Here is a 27760-nt window from a genome sequence, read left to right on the forward strand (position 1 = left end):
CAATTTTCAATGGAACCAGCCATTATCTAAGCAGTTTTGGAAAATAGGCTATCACAAACAAACTAGGTTGTCACACACGATTTCTTTGGTAGATTCTAATAGTTTAAACAATTTCAAAGGGAATGAGTAAAAATTTAGACCAGCCACAGAAAGATTTTGGAAAATAGGCTATCACAAACAAACTAGGTTGTCACAAACGATTTCTTTAGAAAATTCTATTAGTTTAAACAATTTCAAAGGGAATGAGTAAAAATTTAGACCAGCCACAGAAAGATTTTGGAAAATAGGCTATCACAAACAAACTAGGTTGTCACAAACGATTTCTTTAGAAAATTCTATTAGTTTAAACAATTTCTAATGGAATGAGTAAAAATTTAGACCAGCCACAGAAAGATTTTGGAAAATAGGCTATCACAAACAAACTAGGTTGTCACAAACGATTTCTTTGGTAAATTCTATTAGTTTAAACAATTTCAAAGGGAATGAGTAAAAATTTAGACCAGCCACAGAAAGATTTTGGAAAATAGGCTATCACAAACAAACTAGGTTGTCACAAACGATTTCTTTAGAAAATTCTATTAGTTTAAACAATTTCTAATGGAATGAGTAAAAATTTAGACCAGCCACAGAAAGATTTTGGAAAATAGGCTATCACAAACAAACTAGGTTGTCACAAACGATTTCTTTGGTAAATTCTAATAGTTTAAACAATTTCAAAGGGAATGAGTAAAAATTTAGACCAGCCACAGAAAGATTTTGGAAAATAGGCTATCACAAACAAACTAGGTTGTCACAAACGATTTCTTTGGTAAATTCTAATAGTTTAAACAATTTCAAAGGGAATGAGTAAAAATTTAGACCAGCCACAGAAAGATTTTGGAAAATAGGCTATCACAAACAAACTAGGTTGTCACAAACGATTTCTTTAGAAAATTCTATTAGTTTAAACAATTTCAAAGGGAATGAGTAAAAATTTAGACCAGCCACAGAAAGATTTTGGAAAATAGGCTATCACAAACAAACTAGGTTGTCACAAACGATTTCTTTAGAAAATTCTATTAGTTTAAACAATTTCTAATGGAATGAGTAAAAATTTAGACCAGCCACAGAAAGATTTTGGAAAATAGGCTATCACAAACAAACTAGGTTGTCACAAACGATTTCTTTGGTAAATTCTAATAGTTTAAACAATTTCAAAGGGAATGAGTAAAAATTTAGACCAGCCACAGAAAGATTTTGGAAAATAGGCTATCACAAACAAACTAGGTTGTCACAAACGATTTCTTTGGTAAATTCTAATAGTTTAAACAATTTCAAAGGGAATGAGTAAAAATTTAGACCAGCCACAGAAAGATTTTGGAAAATAGGCTATCACAAACAAACTAGGTTGTCACAAACGATTTCTTTGGTAAATTCTAATAGTTTAAACAATTTCAAAGGGAATGAGTAAAAATTTAGACCAGCCACAGAAAGATTTTGGAAAATAGGCTATCACAAAAAAACTAGGTTGTCACAAACGATTTCTTTGGTAAATTCTAATAGTTTAAACAATTTCAAAGGGAATGAGTAAAAATTTAGACCAGCCACAGAAAGATTTTGGAAAATAGGCTATCACAAACAAACTAGGTTGTCACAAACGATTTCTTTGGTAAATTCTAATAGTTTAAACAATTTCAAAGGGAATGAGTAAAAATTTAGACCAGCCACAGAAAGATTTTGGAAAATAGGCTATCACAAACAAACTAGGTTGTCACAAACGATTTCTTTAGAAAATTCTATTAGTTTAAACAATTTCAAAGGGAATGAGTAAAAATTTAGACCAGCCACAGAAAGATTTTGGAAAATAGGCTATCACAAACAAACTAGGTTGTCACAAACGATTTCTTTGGTAAATTCTAATAGTTTAAACAATTTCAAAGGGAATGAGTAAAAATTTAGACCAGCCACAGAAAGATTTTGGAAAATAGGCTATCACAAACAAACTAGGTTGTCACAAACGATTTCTTTAGAAAATTCTATTAGTTTAAACAATTTCAAAGGGAATGAGTAAAAATTTAGACCAGCCACAGAAAGATTTTGGAAAATAGGCTATCACAAACAAACTAGGTTGTCACAAACGATTTCTTTGGTAAATTCTAATAGTTTAAACAATTTCAAAGGGAATGAGTAAAAATTTAGACCAGCCACAGAAAGATTTTGGAAAATAGGCTATCACAAACAAACTAGGTTGTCACAAACGATTTCTTTGGTAAATTCTAATAGTTTAAACAATTTCAAAGGGAATGAGTAAAAATTTAGACCAGCCACAGAAAGATTTTGGAAAATAGGCTATCACAAAAAAACTAGGTTGTCACAAACGATTTCTTTAGAAAATTCTATTAGTTTAAACAATTTCAAAGGGAATGAGTAAAAATTTAGACCAGCCACAGAAAGATTTTGGAAAATAGGCTATCACAAACAAACTAGGTTGTCACAAACGATTTCTTTGGTAAATTCTAATAGTTTAAACAATTTCAAAGGGAATGAGTAAAAATTTAGACCAGCCACAGAAAGATTTTGGAAAATAGGCTATCACAAACAAACTAGGTTGTCACAAACGATTTCTTTAGAAAATTCTATTAGTTTAAACAATTTCTAATGGAATGAGTAAAAATTTAGACCAGCCACAGAAAGATTTTGGAAAATAGGCTATCACAAACAAACTAGGTTGTCACAAACGATTTCTTTGGTAAATTCTAATAGTTTAAACAATTTCAAAGGGAATGAGTAAAAATTTAGACCAGCCACAGAAAGATTTTGGAAAATAGGCTATCACAAACAAACTAGGTTGTCACAAACGATTTCTTTAGAAAATTCTATTAGTTTAAACAATTTCAAAGGGAATGAGTAAAAATTTAGACCAGCCACAGAAAGATTTTGGAAAATAGGCTATCACAAACAAACTAGGTTGTCACAAACGATTTCTTTGGTAAATTCTAATAGTTTAAACAATTTCAAAGGGAATGAGTAAAAATTTAGACCAGCCACAGAAAGATTTTGGAAAATAGGCTATCACAAACAAACTAGGTTGTCACAAACGATTTCTTTAGAAAATTCTATTAGTTTAAACAATTTCAAAGGGAATGAGTAAAAATTTAGACCAGCCACAGAAAGATTTTGGAAAATAGGCTATCACAAACAAACTAGGTTGTCACAAACGATTTCTTTGGTAAATTCTAATAGTTTAAACAATTTCAAAGGGAATGAGTAAAAATTTAGACCAGCCACAGAAAGATTTTGGAAAATAGGCTATCACAAACAAACTAGGTTGTCACAAACGATTTCTTTAGAAAATTCTATTAGTTTAAACAATTTCTAATGGAATGAGTAAAAATTTAGACCAGCCACAGAAAGATTTTGGAAAATAGGCTATCACAAACAAACTAGGTTGTCACAAACGATTTCTTTAGAAAATTCTAATAGTTTAAACAATTTCAAAGGGAATGAGTAAAAATTTAGACCAGCCACAGAAAGATTTTGGAAAATAGGCTATCACAAACAAACTAGGTTGTCACAAACGATTTCTTTGGTAAATTCTAATAGTTTAAACAATTTCAAAGGGAATGAGTAAAAATTTAGACCAGCCACAGAAAGATTTTGGAAAATAGGCTATCACAAACAAACTAGGTTGTCACAAACGATTTCTTTAGAAAATTCTATTAGTTTAAACAATTTCTAATGGAATGAGTAAAAATTTAGACCAGCCACAGAAAGATTTTGGAAAATAGGCTATCACAAACAAACTAGGTTGTCACAAACGATTTCTTTGGTAAATTCTAATAGTTTAAACAATTTCAAAGGGAATGAGTAAAAATTTAGACCAGCCACAGAAAGATTTTGGAAAATAGGCTATCACAAACAAACTAGGTTGTCACAAACGATTTCTTTAGAAAATTCTATTAGTTTAAACAATTTCAAAGGGAATGAGTAAAAATTTAGACCAGCCACAGAAAGATTTTGGAAAATAGGCTATCACAAACAAACTAGGTTGTCACAAACGATTTCTTTAGAAAATTCTATTAGTTTAAACAATTTCAAAGGGAATGAGTAAAAATTTAGACCAGCCACAGAAAGATTTTGGAAAATAGGCTATCACAAACAAACTAGGTTGTCACAAACGATTTCTTTAGAAAATTCTATTAGTTTAAACAATTTCTAATGGAATGAGTAAAAATTTAGACCAGCCACAGAAAGATTTTGGAAAATAGGCTATCACAAACAAACTAGGTTGTCACAAACGATTTCTTTGGTAAATTCTAATAGTTTAAACAATTTCAAAGGGAATGAGTAAAAATTTAGACCAGCCACAGAAAGATTTTGGAAAATAGGCTATCACAAACAAACTAGGTTGTCACAAACGATTTCTTTGGTAAATTCTAATAGTTTAAACAATTTCAAAGGGAATGAGTAAAAATTTAGACCAGCCACAGAAAGATTTTGGAAAATAGGCTATCACAAACAAACTAGGTTGTCACAAACGATTTCTTTAGAAAATTCTATTAGTTTAAACAATTTCAAAGGGAATGAGTAAAAATTTAGACCAGCCACAGAAAGATTTTGGAAAATAGGCTATCACAAACAAACTAGGTTGTCACAAACGATTTCTTTGGTAAATTCTAATAGTTTAAACAATTTCAAAGGGAATGAGTAAAAATTTAGACCAGCCACAGAAAGATTTTGGAAAATAGGCTATCACAAACAAACTAGGTTGTCACAAACGATTTCTTTAGAAAATTCTATTAGTTTAAACAATTTCAAAGGGAATGAGTAAAAATTTAGACCAGCCACAGAAAGATTTTGGAAAATAGGCTATCACAAACAAACTAGGTTGTCACAAACGATTTCTTTGGTAAATTCTAATAGTTTAAACAATTTCAAAGGGAATGAGTAAAAATTTAGACCAGCCACAGAAAGATTTTGGAAAATAGGCTATCACAAACAAACTAGGTTGTCACAAACGATTTCTTTAGAAAATTCTATTAGTTTAAACAATTTCAAAGGGAATGAGTAAAAATTTAGACCAGCCACAGAAAGATTTTGGAAAATAGGCTATCACAAACAAACTAGGTTGTCACAAACGATTTCTTTGGTAAATTCTAATAGTTTAAACAATTTCAAAGGGAATGAGTAAAAATTTAGACCAGCCACAGAAAGATTTTGGAAAATAGGCTATCACAAACAAACTAGGTTGTCACAAACGATTTCTTTAGAAAATTCTAATAGTTTAAACAATTTCAAAGGGAATGAGTAAAAATTTAGACCAGCCACAGAAAGATTTTGGAAAATAGGCTATCACAAACAAACTAGGTTGTCACAAACGATTTCTTTAGAAAATTCTATTAGTTTAAACAATTTCAAAGGGAATGAGTAAAAATTTAGACCAGCCACAGAAAGATTTTGGAAAATAGGCTATCACAAACAAACTAGGTTGTCACAAACGATTTCTTTAGAAAATTCTATTAGTTTAAACAATTTCAAAGGGAATGAGTAAAAATTTAGACCAGCCACAGAAAGATTTTGGAAAATAGGCTATCACAAACAAACTAGGTTGTCACAAACGATTTCTTTGGTAAATTCTAATAGTTTAAACAATTTCAAAGGGAATGAGTAAAAATTTAGACCAGCCACAGAAAGATTTTGGAAAATAGGCTATCACAAACAAACTAGGTTGTCACAAACGATTTCTTTGGTAAATTCTAATAGTTTAAACAATTTCAAAGGGAATGAGTAAAAATTTAGACCAGCCACAGAAAGATTTTGGAAAATAGGCTATCACAAACAAACTAGGTTGTCACAAACGATTTCTTTGGTAAATTCTAATAGTTTAAACAATTTCAAAGGGAATGAGTAAAAATTTAGACCAGCCACAGAAAGATTTTGGAAAATAGGCTATCACAAACAAACTAGGTTGTCACAAACGATTTCTTTAGAAAATTCTATTAGTTTAAACAATTTCAAAGGGAATGAGTAAAAATTTAGACCAGCCACAGAAAGATTTTGGAAAATAGGCTATCACAAACAAACTAGGTTGTCACAAACGATTTCTTTAGAAAATTCTATTAGTTTAAACAATTTCTAATGGAATGAGTAAAAATTTAGACCAGCCACAGAAAGATTTTGGAAAATAGGCTATCACAAACAAACTAGGTTGTCACAAACGATTTCTTTGGTAAATTCTAATAGTTTAAACAATTTCAAAGGGAATGAGTAAAAATTTAGACCAGCCACAGAAAGATTTTGGAAAATAGGCTATCACAAACAAACTAGGTTGTCACAAACGATTTCTTTAGAAAATTCTATTAGTTTAAACAATTTCAAAGGGAATGAGTAAAAATTTAGACCAGCCACAGAAAGATTTTGGAAAATAGGCTATCACAAACAAACTAGGTTGTCACAAACGATTTCTTTGGTAAATTCTAATAGTTTAAACAATTTCAAAGGGAATGAGTAAAAATTTAGACCAGCCACAGAAATATTTTGGAAAATTGGCTATCACAAACAATTTGTTAAACCACAAACGATTTTGTTAGTAAATTCGAAATATGTTAACAATTTTCAATAGAATGAAGTTAAACATTAGATAAGGTTAAGCCATAAGAGTTTAGATGAAAATGGTAGTCGCTGACTTATTTTGATTAATAATTAAAAATTCAAACTCCATTTCCCTTCATTGAAGTAGAAACAACAGTCGTTTTTGCTTACAATCAATCTCCTATACTTGTATACATTTGCAACATGTTGCTCACCTCAAAGTATAAAAACTCACCTGAGCATCATGAATCCTATACATAGCTCCGCCCATATTGATAAACAAAATGAAAGTGTGGTGAAATTTAATTAGTTTTTCTTATTTTTCTCGAAAACTAAGTTGTCACAAACGATTTTATTGATATATTCGGGAGTCACAAACGATTTCTGATCGAATGAGTATAAAAAAGTCCATACTATTTCAGTTTTGAAAAAAAAAATGGCTAACTGGTACTTTTTTTTTAATTTGTTAATAACTAAAAAACTAGCGAGTCACAAAACTTTTTATTGCTGTCACAAACAGTCACAAACGAATCACAAACGAATGGCATAAAAAAAAATTCAAAAAGTTGATTTTTTAAAAATTAAAATGGCTATCTGGGAGCATCTATAATTTTCGATTCGATATTTTGTTGACTAGAAATATCGCAATATCGATTCATTTTCTAAATAAAACAAGGGTATAATTTACTGTATATTGACATTCTTTCTTATGATGAGGAACTATTAAATGATACTCTCTATGTCGTCATATAATAATTTAAATGTCTTTCGGTGTTTTTATATAAAAAAAATCGATATATATATCAACTTATCGATACAGCAGTATATTCTGCCCATCTCGATTGCGAGATTGCGACGCGGTGCGTCGTCTTCGCATCTGTCTATTTTTTTTCCGATGAAAGATACCTCGAATTTGAACCTCCGATAAAGTATGTGTTGCAGACAAATCTCCGCTCCGAAGGAATACCTCGCTAGCGCAGATTATTTAAGTTTAGTTTTCAAATCACCTGGAGTTTTTTTCATAACGTTCTACTTTCTCTTTCTTGACTTCTTGATTTCATTTTCTAAAATGCAAATTATAAGAAAACTCGGTACAAAATTTACCAATTTCAGCTAGGAAAATTACTCTAGAAGTAAAGTTTTTATTTGAATCAGTTCGCAAACTTTTTCAAAAGCGAGTGTCCCAAAAACTAAGAAATCTGCATTGCAGATTTTTGCAGATTTTTCCAAATATTTTCCTGACAACATACCTATAGTTCTGAGCAATTAATCAAAAAGTATGCTGTGCACTTTAAGATTTATCAAGCTAAAATATGAAAAACTCGCCAAAATTACAATGTCTACTATAATATTTCATAGGTCTTTCAAGTCAAAGCGAGATAGTTTGGGCACGCAGTCTATGTTAAGGTTAGATCCTATTAACGCGATTTTAATTTTTTTTCTGTGTTGAGCGGTTGTGTCTCTTTTACTGACTGTGTTGGCCGGTTGTGGCTTTCTGAAACCATCGAGCTAAAGGAAGACATTATTTTCCTCAAGATTAAATAAAAAAATTATAAATGCATTTTCAAAAATTTAATTTTTTTTAAATCAGATTCTTCTGAAGAATCAGATGAACTAACTTCACAAATATTTTCTTATTCTCCTTTTTGGATGACATCTTCAACAATGGCGTTGAGTTGCCCTCAAACCAATAATTTGTTCGTATTATTAAAAACCCATCCACATCCTTCGGGGTTGTATTTTTGGCTAGTGGATTCCGTAGCTGAAAGTCACATGGAACTAATAAAAATTGCCCTCAAAATTTGTTTTTTAAGTGTGTTCCAGCATGGTGTAATGTGGATTTTTTTTTTTGCAATATTGAGCCATATTTCTTTTTAAATAAATACACTCTTGTGGTGTTCACATTATCATTGTTGTTGTTATACATTTGATTGGTAAATTATCGAACCAATTTTATTTTTTGTACGACATCAATATGTTTGGTTCAAAAATTTACTGATCAAATGTATAACAACAACAATTTGTACCATTATGTACTTATGTAATACTTTTAAAATTTTCATAAATCGTTAAAACGAACAACACTGTACACTATTTGAATAGTTTTGTGTTGCATACTTTAAGACAGTGTCAGTTGTGAATTGAAGGGCGCCAAGATGTAGATGCTTGTACAGTTTCAAATATGTTTTGTTTAGGTACTTGAATTAAGGGGTTAGTCCATTCTAGGTGAAGGAAAAAAGTGCGGTTTTAAGGATAGAAAGGTAGCTGATAGCAGTTAAAAATAGGAGTTAAATTCAACTACGCATGAAATTCTGACAAGGTGTATTCAGCCCTATCGGCAATAAAGTTTCCCTGGAAAAGTTTCTCTATTTCGAAAAATCGGTATCGGCAATACTTTTTCCATGGAAAAACTTCCTAGGAAAATATTCCCCTACAAAAATACCTATCGGGAATGAAGTTTCTCCCCCGAAGTATTTCTGTCGTTGCTTTGATAGGGAACAGATCTTTTGAAGCTAAAATGTAAGTGTTTTTCTTTCAAAATAGAGTATTAATTTGCAGCAATTTATTGTATTTGCTTATTTATCATCCTAAACAAAAAAACATAGGTAGCTTAAAAAACCACGGATGAAGAGTTGGAATTTTTAACGTCTGTGGGCGACGACTCCAGGCAAATAATGGAATAATTAGTGACTCTCATTAAAATAACAGCTAATTCCATGTCCATCTAAAGAAACACACAAAAAGCACTAATCTATTTAAAAAAAAAAAGAGAACTTGAATCGCCGGGAAATTTGTGATACTGTTTGGCACGTAATAAAAAAAACTTATTAAATAAAAAGCAAATTTTTCACGTGAGATTGCCGATAGGGCTGATTATGTATTTTGTTCATTTCTTTTTTTTTTAAGTTTTGTTCGGGTATATTTAAACAAACCTGTCAGATTTACATATATGCCGAGCGACTGAGTTCGATCTTGATTATGTGGCTTGAGTCAACGAAACTGAGATAAAATTAACCAAACGGAGTTAGACTCCATTATGGCTATTCAATATATGTGTATGTATTTCCACTTTTGCTTATGCGCGGATAAGTGAGCTTTTGTTATGTAGATTATAGTTGGGCCTTAAACATAATGAACCTACATGCGCTTATGGTTTTCTGTCACAATTTACATTTTTGTTTTCATTTTGTTTAGATTTCATTTCTGTAAAAAACACGTTGAGTTGCACAAAAATATTTTTAAAATGCATAGTTTTTCCTTAACCCACACTTCGTTTACCACATTTTTACTAAGTGAAAATTAATTTAATTCTTCCATCTTCCTTCTCTATCATCACTCCTTAGGTAACTTATCCTCGAAGAAAAGTTTAAACATGCTTGGAATCTATGTAATTGCAATTAACTAATATAACTGGCTTTTACCGTTTTCAGTTTAATCTAGCCGTTTAAAATGTAAACAAAAAGTATACAAAAAAGGAATAGAAATGTTTGTGGTGTGAAGAACTGCAGCTCAAAGAAAACACAGGAGGTTTCCTTATTCCAAGTTCCGAGTTAGGTATATTAAAAACTCGAACATATTGCTGAAAAAATGGTCGATTTCCATTGCGATTATATTTCGGGAACACTATTCATTAATTATCCAAAATAACAAAGAAGCTGATACATTGGCAATCAAGAGTATCCAAAATGTTTTACTCTTTCTCAATGTTTGTACCATTCTTGACTGACAGAAAAAAAACGTTGTCTCAACTGCACAACGTGCACCTGCTCGCATAACAAAGCAGCCCACACTCAAAATTTTGATTGGTGGTCTATATGTATTTAACTTGACGGATTTGCTTACCAAGTTGGAACAAAGAGATACTGTGATGGTCGATAAAGGGTTCATGATTGAAGACAAACTCCTAAACGCTTGAATTGAAATGATTCGGCCAGGATTTCATTTCAATCATTTTTCAAATGAAGATATAAGGAGGAATACAAAAATCGCAGCTGCGGATTTTAAGACGTTAAATTTTCAAAGTACTGTCTGAAAAAATTCACATAACCGTTATCCCTTATATTAACAATATAATGACGGTTACATGCGGCTTGTCCAATTTAAGCACACCAATTTTGAACGATTTCCGGTTTTTAAACATTATAATGCTGAAGAACTTGGTCTTCTTATTGGAAAAACCTTCTACTACCTAACCTAACCCAACCTAAACTAACGTAACAACCAAAACTAACCTAACCAAGGAGAAAAGAGAAGAAGAAAAGTTTCCGCTAGACGCCGGACGCGAACCCAGAACGGGCATTACAATAGTGGTCCCAAAGGGGGTTATCTTCGAGACACTTTTGGTGGTTTAGGCGGTACGCCATCATACATAAGGTTAAAATCCTACTTCAAACAGTAAGTACCTACCTTTCTCCGTAAACCAATTTAGCTTCCCTTTTAGGATAGTGCCCAGCTTCGTTGCCCCTGATTGTACTATTATAGAATTATGTTAGTTTTTTCTTCCAATCAGGGACTTTATTGAAAGGTTAAGCATACAGAGCATAGCTTTCGCTTCACGTAATATGAAGCTTATGTTGTCAGCAACCACTTCTCTGCTAACCGATATGTTTTGAAAAAAAAAAAAACAGAGTTCAATGGTTTAAAAAAAGATGTCATGAGAGGAACAAATTTTGTTTACCCACCAAAGTTGGTTATGAACTTAAAAAATTCACCATCTTCCTCATTACCCTGTGGTTTTTCGAGAGATGATCGGTTACCAAAAATACTTTGCTAAGCTCGCAATCAGGTTAAGCTGATATATATTTAGATTTCATTTACTTATCAAACTACATTTATTGTTATGAATTTATTGGCTAAGTTAAAAAATGTGACGGAACCCTTTCTCATTCTAAGCTGTTAGGGCTTAAATTCTTCAACGAAACTGTACCTGCTGAGGTCCTTAAAAATCTCACCTTCCTCTTCTGCCGTCACCAAATCATCCTTCAAGCAAATCTTCTTTCACCAAAAACTTTCCCCACTACTATTAAAAAGGATACAGTAACGAAAAAGAGGATTGATGGCAGGCGCTTTGCGCGAAGACCAGAAAACGGTGCATTCGTTCCCAAGGACACTCTACCCGTACTCAAGCACGGAAGAGGCTAATGGTAAGGGGATCGTTCTCATGATTCGGCGTTGGACCGATTCATCGAATTGATGGCAACCTCACCAAAAAGGATATACTCCAAAACGTGATGCTGCCGTGGACTGAGGAGAATTTACCTGTAATATGGAAATTTCAACAGGATAATGATCCAAAGCACACGGCAAAGCTCACTCAAAAGTGGTTTAGGGACATTTCCATTAATGTCCTTGAATGGGTTTCTTGTAGATAGATGTAGTCCAGACCTGAACCCTATAGATAGAGCATCTGTGGTATGACGTTAAGTGTGCTGTAAGCGGACAAAACATACAAATTTTGGACGACCTGTACGCCAAGGTTAAATAAGCTTGGTTTTCAATTCCTGTAGACAGATTTCAGGCCTTCATTCGCTCAATGCAACGCCGCCGATGTGAAGAAGTTCAGCGGCAAAGAGGATTGCCTGCCAAATTTTAGACAGGAAGTTTACAAATTTTGTAAAAATACATTTTTTCTTCATTTGTGTAAGTGTTCCTAATTATTTTTCCAGGGTAGTGAATGAAGTTTGGATAAAATTCTTATTTTTACTTCACTCATCTTAATTACATTTCCATGGCTATAGGTATGTTTTTTTTTTAAGATGACATTAAAAATTATTGCAGTCATTTACAACCCACTTTGCTAAAATAAATATATAGGTATATTAACTTTATACTCTTTGTAGATTTATGAAATAAAAAAATTAAAGGATTTTGTTGAAATTGCAAACACATTTAAATTTCATTATCAATTTAGATAACCATATCTATATGTTTTGGTATTCTAATCAACTCAATTACACTTGGACTCGCAAAGCATTTAAACGGCACATAAACAATTCCGTTTGCAAATGAAATTGTAATCAATCAAGTTTTATAGCCCTCGCGGCAAACAATGGGGAGAGAATATACGATATTCCAAGGATTGCTTTCCATCCTTATACATTATGCATGAATGTGTTTAGCTCCAAGCATTAGGTGGCCCCGTCCTGACTCCCGACTCTTCCATCTCCATCACCAAAAACACTGGTCCTTTACAGCAATACTTGCTTCAAATATGCCTCCTTCAAAAGCACAATGTTAAAGCTGTGCTCGTCGTAAGTATATATGAATTTTCAAAACTTACAAGACAAAACTGAATATGAGAGATTGAGGGAAAAGTTATGATGTCTTGAAATGAATTTAACTCTTTTGAAAGTAATTTAATAATATTCCAGAGAGCATGTGGTATAAATATTCTTATCTCATTGCAAAATATTCTTCGATGAGAAGATAATAGCTTTTTGAATTATATTTAATCCAAAAAGGAATTATCTCTCTCGTATGTATGAAAGTTCGAAGGGTTTATTCGGGGATATGGTCGGGATGATGGTTTATTTAAAATGTAAATGTAATGTAATACAAACATATTTTGACGAGTTTTTTGGTCGAATTGGGGTAAATTGTTGTTGTTTGTTAGAAAAGAGTTAATGAAATTCTTTCGTAATGAACAGAATATAATAAACTATTATAGCCTAAGGATGTTTTGCTAACTAATGAATATGATTAGAATTTTGCTTACATAAGTTTGCCCCAACAATATCTTTATCCATAAACAACTATTGCATAAATGTATGAAAAAGGAACATACATACAGATTTCATCAAAACGTTCAGAAGTTAAATAGATTATTTTCCTTTTGGAAATGCTGAAGTTTCTGAGGGAATATTTCGTTCTCTGTTAAACTAGTTCTTCTCATGTGGGTCTATAGGTACATTATGTATAACTTCTGAAATAACAATTTTTTTGGCTATGTGGTAACTGCGTTTCTAAATTTCATCATCTGAACAACGTTACGTTAAGGTCGATTGTATTTTTTCAAAAATTGTATTAGCTCTTGTGTATCTATATTTTATTCAATTTCTTTTTGATTATGAAATTGAAAACATAAAAAATAATAGTGAAGAAAAGAATATCACGCAAGTCTAAAAGAAATTTCTCTTTTTTTTTCGGAGATAAATTTACAACGAATTTACAACAAACATTAATTACTTCTAGAATCAGGGCTACCTTTGCCCCTCTAAAGAGAATATTTCCTATTTCGATATTTGAAAACGTCTTTTTCAAGACATTTTTATTGAAGTTTTAAAATATTTAACCCAACAAAAAAAATATTACAAGAAGTTGATTGAGAATTATTTCTATCGTGACCTTATTTTATTTTGAAATTTCAAAGATTTAAAACGTCTTTTTTAAGACTTTGAACTTAGAATTTTAAAATTAAATAAAGCATTAAAAACCAAACCAACAAAATTTTAAGAAAACTGTTAAAACTAAATAGATAGTAACTTTACCTGACGAAGAACGTTAATACGTTTGAAACGTTGACGAAGATTTAAGATTATTTAGGATTTGAAATGTTGATTTTAGAATCATAAGAAACCTGAAAAAATTAAAGATAAGTATTTATTTGATATTATTAGCATTTTTTTTTAAATTATTATAGTCTTGAAAAAGCTAGAAAATAAAAATTTAAATACGAAACAGCGTTACCGCTAAGCGACTTTAGTCGCTATTAGCGACTTTTTTGAAGCTTTAGCTACCAAGAGACGACTTTTTATTCAAAGCGACTTTTCACTAATTTCATAATAGGGATTTTTTTTCTAATAGTTTTATTTCTTTTTTATCTGAACATTTAGAGCTTTGTGTTTATTTTTTCGATCTGAACGTATTCTGAGCTTGTTCAGAGCGCGATCGATGGACTCATAATAAAATAACTGAGCAGATTGAGTTGAATGCTGAACACAATCAAACAAATAAAATAATGGCGCAAGAGTGCAGTACTCGGTCTTATTTTTTATTTTAATTTAAGTTTTAAATTTTATTGTTTTTGTAAAAGAAAATTACAATTAAATAGACAAATGTTCAGATTTGTTTTAAAAATAATTTTGAGCGCTCAGAGGCTATTCAGAGTGTGCTCAGAATTTCTGGCTCTGTTCAAAGCCTTTTTCTGAGTTAAAAGAGAAAAACGCCTGCCCATGAACTCATCCATTTCCAGACCCACATCTTCATTTCAAACTCAAGGTCCATTACATTGCATGTCAGTAGGTAGGTGTGTTCTTTTGCACTGCTTCCATATTCATATTCAGATGTCAAATCAAACAAATACATAGACACATACAATGAAAAAATAGCCAACCAAAAAATGGAATTGGAAAGGGAAAAAATATATTGGCAAGCTTGAAAGCCTTTTTTCATTTAATATTTTATTCTTGTTCAAATTAAATGTTTCATACTTCAAATGTTAAAGGCCCAAGCGTAGCCTCCAACTAAATTTAAGTTCCTAACATGAAGACTGTTTTTTTTTTTAGTTTCTAATTTTGTTATTTTTTTTTCGTATTAATTAAAACTTTGTTTTAAGACAACTTGCGTTTATTTTTCTATGTTAAAACATGAAAACAGTTTAGAGACTTTTTTATTTCAAATAGCGACTTTTTCGACAAAAAAGCGTATTTTTTTTCAATTTTTCAGGTTAGCGACCTTTTTTTTCTCAAAGCGACTTTTTTAGCGACTTTTCAAAAATTTTCAACGGTAACGCTTTACGAATTTGGCGACAATTTTCGAAGTTTGAACGTTGTTAAGAGCTTTCCTAGAAAAAGAAACCCTGTTCCTAAAATTATCTGCCGGTAAAAGAATGGTCAAGACTGCAGAACGAACCTCTTAAATAAGCACGACTAAGAAGAAAGACCTCATTGATATGTATGAGTAAGAAAGGTGTTATTCCAGAAATTTTTCATTCTTGGTTTTCATCATTAATGCATAACTACAGTGGCCACTTTTTCCAAAAAGCGAACATTTTTTATGACACTTTTTTCGACGTCAAAATTTAAAAAAATAATGCAGAAAGTTTATTTTTTTTTTGGTTTGAAAAACAATTTTTGTTGTTTTCCCAAAAAAAAAACCCGCTAGAAAGAAAAAAAATGTTACTTATGTTATTTTCTCCCTTTTTTTCAAAAAGTGGCCATTGTAGTTATACCTTCACAACGTATAACACAAAAGATTACCTGCCAGAACCAGGGTTGGAATCGTGTAAGCTGATTTTTGATAGTTGGCTGTCAAATTCAAGAAAATTCGTCTGTGTAAGATGATAGTCAAAAGTGAATATCATATTTTTTTGACTTTTTCAGCTGACACCTATTTAGGTGTCAATTTGATACAATTTAACATTTGTAGCATATTTGTTTCTTGGTTTTTGTGGTGCTTTTACTTTGTTTGGGAAAAATGAATATTTTTGTGCCTGTGCAATTATTTTAAGCCTACAAAATTAAAATAAAGTAAATGAATATGAAATAGAAAATAATAGAAGAGTCAGACTTGAAGAACAAATTAAATTATATTTTACCTCCCAGACTCAAAGTAATGTGCAATCATAGCTTTGTACACAAAATAAAAAAATAATTTCAAAATAATATGTATTTCGTGTTTTTAATAGACTCGTACAAAAATTTTCGAATACCACAAGATACTTTTTTAAGTATATTCAACATTTTGGATCTGCCATCTGAATTGAATGTTTATACAATATTTTGTGGGATTCTTTTAAAGCGATCCTTTTCGAGTTTTGTTTGCTAGGTAGATATTAAAGTTATAAATTATTATTTTAAGCGTTTTAAAAAATATTAACTTACGTTTTTGATAATTGTCTATGTATAGGTAAGTGTTCAATATCTTTGCTTGGGGAAGTAATCTTGATATGAGTTCCACCTATCAGTCCAATTATCCCCGGCAAAAAAACAACTTTAGAAAATGTTTGCCTGATCCTTTACTGTTGTCGTGGGGTCCTATTTTAAAAAGTTAATACAAAGCGTTGTGACTGAATTTTAAAGTGCAAATTTTATTTTGAAAACCCAATTTTGTTTTAATTTTTAACTGCATCGGAAAATAATACATATATTCTCCATTACTATGGAATACCCGCAAAGTAGGTAAAAGTTCTATTGCAAACAATTTAAAAGTGTTTTAAAATAAACAAAAAATGAAAACCTGTGTGAATTACGCTAAAATCTTCTTTTGATATCAAGATTTTATTCTTTTTCTTTTCTATGAGCAACCTATGAATGGGGCAAGGGCTCAATGTAAATTCAATGTAAATTCAATGTAAATTCTCATATATAAACAGTCATAACTTTGCTCATAGACAATTTATGAAACTATTAAACAAAGGTAAAAAGAATTTAATGTAATTGTTCATGCAAAAGGGATAAACTGTTCGAAAAAAAGGTTTCAAAAACGAAAGAAACGGCAAAATGATGATAAAAGCAACATATTCAGCAAATGGTCCAAATGTTAGAAGAAAGAACCTGTGAAATATTCCAGAACCATCTGGAACCCATTTCTTTTTAATACCTTTACGAAAAGAATATAGAGAACCAGAGTAAGCGAGGAGAAATCTGCCGTTGGGGTAGATTTATGAGGAGATAAAGAGTGTCAAATAATATGTTAGAACTCGAAAATGGATATTTAAACCCTCACCCGAAATCCACTTTTTTGTTTGTTTTTTTTTTTTTTTTTTTATTTTAGGTGAAGAATACTTTGCCTTCAGTCGTGGATTTTTTTGAGCTTGAACAGGCGATAATTTTATTTGCATAATGTGAGAAAAAATGCTGGCGCACACTGCTGCTCTGCTGGGGTTCTCGTTGTCGATTGATGGGGATTTTCGGATGGGGAAAGGACATGGTGGGCTTAAAGGATTTTTATTGGTAAGAAATAATAATGATAAACGTTCGTCGCGTCGCATCGTCTTCGTCGTGCTGTGCTTTACCTTTTGCGTAAATCCCTTTTCTTCTCGGGTGTTATGAAAAAATGGATTTAGATCTAGAAAAGGTGTTCTTATAGTAATTTGAAGATGATGGAACGATTTTATCACCTGAGAATAATAAATGAGGTCAATTTTAATATTTTGTTTGTCTTTTTTTTTGTTCGAAAATTCATTGTTATGACAAAGAATTGGACTTTTGAAAAGTGAGGAAATAAAGGCAATTTAGAAACTGGACTATCTATAAATTGGAATGGTTTTAAATCATGACTTAATAACGAAGATTTTTATTTTGTATGTGTAATATATTTCGGAGATTGAGAAAAAAATTTAATTGGGCTTTTTTGCGTATAGTTTTTTTGTTTAATTTGAAGGACCAAGCAAGAGATTGAAGAGAGTCGCTTTGTGACAAGTACCTATAGAAGGAAAAGTAGTGAATTAGAAATGAAAGGAATTTTTAGGAAGTAAACATACAAAAGGAGAACAGCTAGACGACATTCGAGTGAACAGGTTCTCTCACAAATATTTTGCCCATAAGTGGTGACAACAAATTCAGCAAGAAATTAGACACTTTGGGACGCATTTTCGTTTAGGTATAGAAAAATTCCCCTTTATCGAACTTCTTTATTTTTAAGAATGATGCATTAAAACAAAAATGTTTTTCCTGTCCTTATTGATTTTTCGAACACTTTTAATTTTAAGGAATTCATCCATTTATTTTAGGATACACAATCCTTTCAATAACAAACGCAAGAAATTCAAGAATAATGGTCAACATAAAATAATAAATTCATCGAAAAGAAAAAAAAAAAACAATTCAGTTAAGAAAAAAACTAAAATGCTAATTCAAGAATTACCAAAAAAATTATAATCCAATTCGAAATAATAAAAAAAAACCTTAATTCGGAAAAATTATGTAATTTTAACATTTTGGTTGGAATGAAGTTTTTCTAGCCGGGTTAAGGTTGTACCACAGCCTTCTAAGTTTGTGATGGTGTCACATAGGAGATAGGAGGAAACTAAGCAAGAAACCTCCAACAATTTTTGATAAACTAGTTTTGCCATTTTTGGCGAAGCATCGCATCGTAAAAAGAAGGAGCAGTTTGCTTCCATCAATTTCAAGTGATTTCATGAACACTAAATATGCAAGCGATGCACATAGAGCCCCAAAATATTTATTTCGTGCTTCTGCTGAACCTTGTGCAGCGTTGGTGTCATTGGGTGCCATCGCAAGGGATACAGTTTTACATACAAACGACCAGTCTCTTCGACATATTCGTCTGTATCTACTAAGTATCCACTTGATATAGATAACCTCTAAAATTACTTTGATTCCAAAATTCAACTTGTAATCGTAATAAACACCTGTAATATCTGACACTCATTTCGAATTTCCAAGAATCTCCTGCAGGTTCTGCGCCCATTTGTATTCCTAAAATTTGTTTTAGGAATTTCTACTAAAAAAACCGATTTCATTGCGAAATCTTGCCTGTATTTCCAGCTTGTCTCCTTTTCCATTCCTTTTTCGTTTTCTGTTTTTGTTTCCCTATACTTTTTTACAGGCATTTTATATTCCAAATGCAGATTGCTTTCGAAAAATTTTTTCCATATTCCCAAATGAAGTTTTAAAGCTATTTTATAAATATGCAATTAAGTCAAGAAAATATAGGTAAATCATTATAGCACATTATGAATCGCTTATTTAAATGTAATGTCAGATGTGTTCAATTATACAATCTTAACTACCTTTTTTTACCACCGCTAAGTATCCAAAAGAATGTCGCCACACCGAGAATAAGCTGCGACACCATTCCCTGCTCTATTTGGTCAATTTATACTTCACATTAACATTCATGAGCAGAAAACAATAGCCAAATGCTGTCGTAAATGTCCACACCTCCCAGCCATTTCAACAATTTTCATAACTTTTCAAATACAAAATGCAGATTTTTCATTAGTTCTCTACGCCAATAGACTTTCCAGGCAAGTTAATGTCTTTAAGTACTTTCGTTATGCCTTTTTCTTGTGGAACAGTATTTTCTTTTAATTTCCATCCTTAAAACTGTCGCAAACCCTTTTGGCCCCTACGAAGCGACAAATATATGAGGCTATTTAAAATACGCCATCGATACTGAAGCTAACCATTTGTGTTTCGTCATTTTGTGTCAACTAAAAGAATACTACTGTGTACAAAAAAATATATGCCATCAAACAAATTGGCTAAAACAACACTCTAACGGTCCTTATGTCTAGACAAAATGGAAGTTTCTATATGTACATACATAGGCCCTACTCATATGTCACCATATACCTACGTGGATTTTCTCGCAAGGACTATGAACGGAACAAGTACGACATTGGCTGCAACGTTGACTGGAGGAATTAAAGTGCAATTTCACCGGTCATAAATTTTCCAACGAATTTATCACCCTATTAGTTTTAACGGTGGTAACAATGATGGCAAGTTGAATCGGTTATAGTTGGCTGTCGGCGGAGACTCACGAATATAATATAGTTTTGGGTATGGGTGTGGTTGGGAATGTGGACTATCTGAAGACAGTCCCAAACATAACGAGTTAGGTTATAAATTATCTGGCGCGGCTAAGCGGTGTCAACGGTTACTAGGCTAATTAATATTAATTGTTTAACCAAAAGACCAAATACAGCTTTAATCAATAGTAATTGCATGCAGTTTAAATACCAATGCCATGTTGAATATTCTTTTGAAAATTCATTTTTTTCTTGTAAACAAAAAAAGAAAAGAAGTAAATACTGAAAGATTTTCTATCGCCTACTTCTAAAGACCTCAACAAGTCAACAACAGCAGCTGCTTGCAGCCAATCGGACCATGTCAAAGGGCCACCAGCGACGAAAACTCATTTTTCAGGAGGAAATGGATAGAAAATGTTGCTTAGGAGACCTGGAGTACATATATAAGACACCTATGTAGGTATAAAACGACAACCTAATCCTAGGGGGACGTTGGCAAATACCGACACCAAGTGGCATCATATGGAGCTCCAATATTGCAAGAAATCAATCGACTTCAGACAAAGACGAATCCGAAGAAAATATCGCCTCCCTCGACACGATGATGAAAACAGCGAATTCTCGGCCATAGAAGGAAGAACCCGAAGCGGAGATTTCTCTCTCCGCTTTGGGAGGAGGATAGACGGAAAGGCACTCGGAAGAAGAAGGGTTAGCAGAACATGAAACCGAGCCTGCGTCGAAGCGGATAAGGCTTGGTAGCCTCTTTAGAGCGTAGTAAGACTCGAAGTAGTAGAGGTCGACCGAGGCGCTCTATTACAACGGTAACGGTGATAAGCGGTCGAAAATACCGCCAAGTCGAATAGGTTCTAGTACCTACATTACCTCAATTTGAAGCGCATCCAAGTTAGAGGCAGTGAATGTTGGAACTCCGTTTGACGCATTCTGTTTACTATTCTCTGCTCCAGAAGAATGTGTTATGTTATGAACATAGGTCAGGGTTATGTGTGTAACTGTCACGAAAGAAGAAATAAAAACAGTCTGTGAAACCGTGACACGTCAGTTTTTATCGTCCTCGTCTACATAGAAGCTTGGTTTCCAACTAAAGTCACAACAAAAGCACTAGCTCATGACTTAGAATTTGAAAAAGCTTTACAACTTTCGGGATCGGCAGCAATGGATTTTTTCGACAACACAGTGTCATTAGAAATAAAGAGAAAAATGATATCAAATGTATATCCTGGGACGGAAATGGAAGATAGCAGAGCTTAACTCCTAACAAGCGACATGCCAATGTTCTGTCATATAATAAAATTCACGATTATAACTCCAGAACCAAGAAATTTTTTGACAAGGTTCAATATCTCTGGTGACTTTCTTGAAGTCGATCCAGGCCTATGGAATGAAAATCCAAGTAACCAACAACGGTTGTTGTAAGGTACATACATTGCCCAAAGACGAGGACCAAAAACAGTTTTCACTGCTTGTGATTGAAGGATATCGAAAAAAAATTTAAAAATGTAAAAAAAGCAAAAATACAAAAATATAGGTCCGTGTGGGCTGACTATGGGTGATTTAAACGTATTGATGAAAGAATTTTGTGTCCTTTTCGACAAATTAGAGACATTTGATCAAACAAAAAAAAAATTGGATATCACAGAACGGAATATAGCGCCTGACTTAATACGAAATATGGAGGATAGAGGCTTCGAGTAGGGCTGTCAGACGTCCCGATTTCGGCGGGACAGTCCCGACTTTTCGACCCTGTCCCGATATCTGTCCCGACAATCCGTTTTTATTCGAAAACTTTGAGGAAGAATATAAATGAATTACATTAGACATTTCCTTATAGCCTGTTTCCACTAGGGCTCAAATCTCAAATTAGATAATTTCGTGAATGAGGTTAGTTTAGATTTCAAATTCAATTTTTTTCTCTAGAACATTTGCAGCATGTTTTGTATTGCTTTTTTTATTACACGTATGTAAAGTAAAATGATTGGTCCATTATTTTTGTGTTATGTATTAAAATTTTAAACAAAAAAATCTTTTAGCTTCAATTTATTATACACTCCTGCTCAAAATTAACGCACACTTTTTTTTTCTTTAGTTATACCCATGCATCTTGTTTGAAATGGCTTTAAAATTATTTGTTGTATTTTTTTGTGTTTGCTTATTGCTTAGCAAGTCAGAAAAATGCTAAATTGCAACAGTATTATCAACCAAAAAAAAAGATAAAATAAATTTAGCAATTCAAGGTCTGAAAACTGATATTAAAATAATTTTTGTTTTTTAAGAAAAAAAATTTAAAAAAATGGAAACGCGTGACAGTTTTTTCCAATAGTTTTTTTCAATACTTGGCATTGTCTCCTCTAGCGCATATGGTAATTTGGAGTCGTCTATTTATTCCACGAATTAAGTTTTGAAGGTTTTGTTGTAACTTTTCTTTCACTGCAGTTTTCTGTTAATCAAGAATGCTTGGAGGTGGATTTCGGCCGCAAATGCATTTTTTTCAACATTTCCTAGACATGTTCTATTGAATTTACATCCGGATATCTGTGTGGTCAATTCAAAGGTGGCACATTTTAATCATGAAGATATTCTCAAACCACTCTAGCATGCATTATCGTGCATCAGACTGATTTGTGGACCAAATCTAGGGGTGATTGGAACCGCATGCTGTTCGAGAATATCAGCCAAGTATCTTTGGGTACTTAAATTAGGTCTAGGAGATCTCACTAACTCCGTAGGTGTTGTGAGGCAGAGTTTACTCCATGAAAATTTATGACTCATCTCTAAAAGGTTCGCGGGTTGACAGATAGACTTCAGCATACCTCTCCAAATCTTCCCCACGAACATTTTATTCCATACCTTCAATTTAAGCTAACTCCTGTCTTATTTGAGAAAATAACCACGATACTGTGAGATAAAGTAATAGTAGGACTTTTTTGTAAAATAAATATGATGTGCGTTAAATTTGAGCAGGAGTGTATTAAAAATAAAAAAAAAACTGTCATATCGCATACAATTTTTAAAACTTCCTCTTTCAAAAGTCAACGTTAAATCTTAAATTTAATGGAAATAGTAAGTTATTTTTATTTTTTATTGATGAAGACGTTGTTATTTTTCTTTAAGTTTAGTTTTCAAAAAATGGAATTTTTACCAATATTGGTTCATACTTTTGCATAAAATGTAAGAAATATGGTCAAATGCATGTTGTACTATTTTGTGTTATTTTCTTTAATTTTTTATTTTGCTCTCCCGATTTGTCCCGACTTTTAAGACCTGTTGTTCCGACATTAATAAAATTTTATCTGGCTGCCCTACTTCGAGGTGTTAAGTAGGTACGTAATGTACTAATGTAGGTACTACTTGTTATTTTTTTGGTTTTAGTTTTTGATTGTGATGAAGCACAAAACATGACGCTATAGATAGTAATGGCATAAATCAGCAACAATTAAAATTACATTCTTTTAAGTTTCAATAAGATCCTCCACATTTGAAATAGTAAGGTAAAGTTTCTTCCTGGCATGAGTTAACATTTTTTGCAATTATACAACATACCTACATCTATCGCGTATCTATCGTTCAGTAAAAAATCTTTTATTTCTCATCATAACTTTTCATTGAACGGAAATTAAAAACTAAAAATAAATAATCCCCTGTACACTCAAATTACACCTCTAAACCGAATTCACTCCTCACTCCCAATCTTCACCATTATCGATATATTGGTCCATGAGAAGAGAGAAGTATTGAAACGAAGTTTTCAACGTTGTTGTCGCTAGCGAAGGACGTTTAACAGAAGGGGTCCTGCTACGTCCCATTTATACCCTTCCACTCCATAATACTCACATGTGTAAAACTTTTCTCCACAACCATCGACATCGTCGTCGCTGAATCTTTATGGGTGTCGTGCCGAGAAGCGGAAATTGCTTATAAACGAAGGAAGCAATATGTTTCCACTCCACGTTTCTACCTACTCTACTACTAGGTCAAAACAATTTCGCAAAAAAATTGTTACGCATAATTCAGGAAAAATCACTTTTTTTTCGGGACTCATGTGTTAGGGAACGTTTATGGGGATTGAATTCTTCCAATTTTTTTTTTTTTACTGTTACTCCAAATATGTATGGATGTATGTATTATGACAGGACAAAGTAATGATATTAAATTGACAAATTGCTTTTTTAATTGGGGACCAGGTGAACTTTCTAGCCGATTCATTACTTTTGCTGAAAGTCCGTGACAGACGTGTTAATTGGAAGCAATTTTAGATATTTTTCTTTTATTTCCGTAGCCTTGTTATAACCGTGTTCATGTTCGTGTTGTGTGGGAGTGAGTTATTGAAAAATTGTTTTGATTGCAGATTAGTTCTTCGTTTATATTTTTGATTGAGACAATAATGACTGGTGGAATGAGGAAGTTGAGGATAGCAATTATTTTTGTATTTATTTATTAAGAAAAATGGCAGATAGAGATGGCTTTTAAAGGAAACTGTAAGGCAAGGAAATTCTGTTTCGACGACCTTGGAATGGATAGTGCTCAAATTAGAAATGTCCTTGTCATCATTTTTAAAGAATAGATGCTGGTTATTTTAATACGACTTAGTGCATGTGCATTTCAACCGTAACTTTTTACACAACTAAATTGAAATTATAAATTCATTTATTGAGAAGAGAAGCAATTAGAAATAAGCCAGCCAAGAGATGATTATAAAGAGATCTTAATATTAGTTCAATTAGGGAAAAGTCCAAGAAATGGTGTTAAATCTCGGAAGCCTGGTGCTATGCATCATGCTTGATGGATGGCAAAAGCTTCATATACCTTAAAAATGATTTTAGTCCGAAAACAACTTCACAGAGTTCAGAATTAGAAAAATCATTATCTGAAGTACCTATGTGTATTTATGGTTTTAGTTTACGCCGAGGCTTGGTTCACATGCATCCAGGGGACTTAACGACTTAAGCTTCACAAAAAAATTGTGTAATTACAATTCAATAGATATTGAAATATCTGATACAGCATACAGCTTTAAAAAAGTTTCAAAACCATCTATGGTATTTAAGTCTGCTACAATGGCTTTTTTTTGATGAAAAAGTATCAAATGTAATAAAAAGAAAAATTGGTTATTAATTTAATTAGTTTTGAAGACGAAGATTAGAGGAATCGAATTTTTATGAAGGATTTTAATTCCTTATATGATACAGATATAGATTTTTTTATATCATCTCAATCAATTGAATTTTTCAAAAGATTAGACATAAATAGCAAGTTCTTAATGTTTCATCCATCAGATTGGAAAACAAATACAAATTTTATAAAAGGATCGGCAATAGTTCAAAATCTAAAAGTTGTAAATGATATTGCAGAAAGAGTTGTTAAGTTAACAATGCATACCCCAACAGCGGAGTTAAAAAAAAGTATTTCCGATGCAAGAAAAAGAACAATAACAAATAATAATATGCAACTAATTAAATGTATAAATAATAATAATGAATTAAATAGAAATTATTTATTATTTTTAATATCATATAAAGCTTATTTGTGAATAAAATTTGTTTATTTTTTAACATGGGGTCCAAAACCCTATGTTATTCCCATAAGAAACTTCAACCGCTTGACGGCATGGGTTAAAATGAATTTAGAGACTTAAAACTTGGGGAATATTTTTTATCAATTTCCAACCATATAGGTAGGTACCTTCGGAGCATACAATTTTTTTGAAAAATAATGACCACCAATGTAGATAGATGCTTTCAGTTGGTCTACTCAAATTTAATTTTTAGTTTCCCAAAAAAAATTTCTAAAACGAAAAAATAAGAATAATTTCCCAACCAATCAAACAGTATTGGAATCGCAAGAAACTAAAAACTGGTGGGGACTTGCAACACCGCCTTGGGAGAGTCATCAACGTGCACGCCGGACATGATAACAAAATTCGCGTCGCGAAATTCGAACCGAAAAGGGAATAATCACGCGCTCGATTGCCAAAATTTGCATCCTTCTACCTCAAAAGTAAAGTGAAAAAAAAAAAACAATTAAATATATGTATGTAGATGAATTTGAGTATAATTAAAAAAAATTCGTAAAAGACAAAGGAAAATTGCTTACCATTCGTATAAAAAAAAAATATGAGTTTATATAGGGAAGGTGTGGCAAGAACCTCGAATTTTCGTATCTGTATATACATTTATTACAAATTTTAGTTATTGCCTGGTGAAATTTCAAGCATAGGGATAAAATTTGTATCTCGTACTTTTAATTTTGAAATTTTGTATCATTTAAAATTTACAAATTACTTTATTAAAATTGAATTAAGTCATAAAAGTAAATAATTTAACTCTTCATTATTTGTTCTGGTGTGTTGGTGGTTTGTTTTAGCTAATTTTATAGTTGCAAGGTTGCAAGGCGGGCGGTAATGTTCAATTCAGAACGTTCTACCGGGGGTAACCACAAACGACTACGTGAAAAGCGTACTCCGTGTTTAGGGAGAATTGCGTACTCCGTTTTAGGGAAAATTGCGGAACGCAAATTTCTCGAACACGCCCACGTTTCGTTTCCTCCCGGTCCGAATTAAAAATTGGCATTGCACCAACCTTAAAATAATAAAAAACCATTCAATCAGTCAGTCATTCTCTCATTCATTCAACGTCAACCAGCCACCACCACACCACACAACTTGCGAAGTAGTACCTACATACTTAAAAAAAAAAGGGAAAACTTAAAACTAAAGGAAAATTATAACAACTTATTATTAATAGTAAAAGTAAAATAGTATTAAAATAAAACTAAAGTAAAGAAAAACAAAAGAAAAGGAAACTCTTTTTATTAAAAACAAAACGGAAAAAGGAGAAAACAAAAAAACCAAAAAAGGTACGCCTACGCCCCAACAGTTAGGTATATCAGTTATGCTAACCAAAAATCATTGGATGGAAGGGCTTGAAAAATCCACTTCTCGGAAATGGAGGTTGCATGAAAATTAATAAAAAAAATGGAAAAAATATCACGCTGGCAAATACTAGCGAATTTGACAACATAGTGCAGCTATTTAATTCTAAAAAATATCTTGAAACTCCAAGCTCTGCATTTATGAATTTTGTGAAAGAACTAGCTCAAAATGAAATGGCATAAAAGCAAATACCTACAAACAAAGGGCGCAATTTTGCTTAAGATAATGCCATCTAGACCAAGGTAGAAACTGCGCATCCAAGCACAAAAACTGCGTATCAAGCATTGGCACTTTATGCTACAAAAAAATATGGATAATGAAACCTTTGAAACCCAATTTTTAATGACACATGCTAGGAAATGTGTTCAAACACGAGAAGTTGAGGGAACAGTTAGGAGAATGTGTAATGAGTTTGGTAAATCACAGAATGTCTTCCAATTTCATTTAGATATCGTCGGTTCAAAGGAATAACTCACTAACTGCTATTGAAGTCGTATTTAGTTAGTTAGTTTTCCGTCGGACCGGCCGACGATTAGTAAATGCTTAAAATTTAGAATTTGTTAAAACCTTTAGCTGACATCAAATAATTTTAAAATTAAATGAAATAAAATATTTTTCTTTACTTGTTTCATCCACTAATATTACATTACAAAAGTTTTTCCTTTTGTAATAATTCAATAGTGACATATATTTATATGTTAATTAATTAATTAAAATCAAAACATTATGAAAATATAAAATGAAGAAATGGAAACCAAGACCGTAAGTATACTTCATTAAAACAAGGAGCATTTTACCCCTTTTAA

This window comes from Episyrphus balteatus, chromosome 1, assembly GCF_945859705.1.
Source record: "Episyrphus balteatus chromosome 1, idEpiBalt1.1, whole genome shotgun sequence".
NCBI classification, from domain to species: domain Eukaryota; kingdom Metazoa; phylum Arthropoda; class Insecta; order Diptera; family Syrphidae; genus Episyrphus; species Episyrphus balteatus.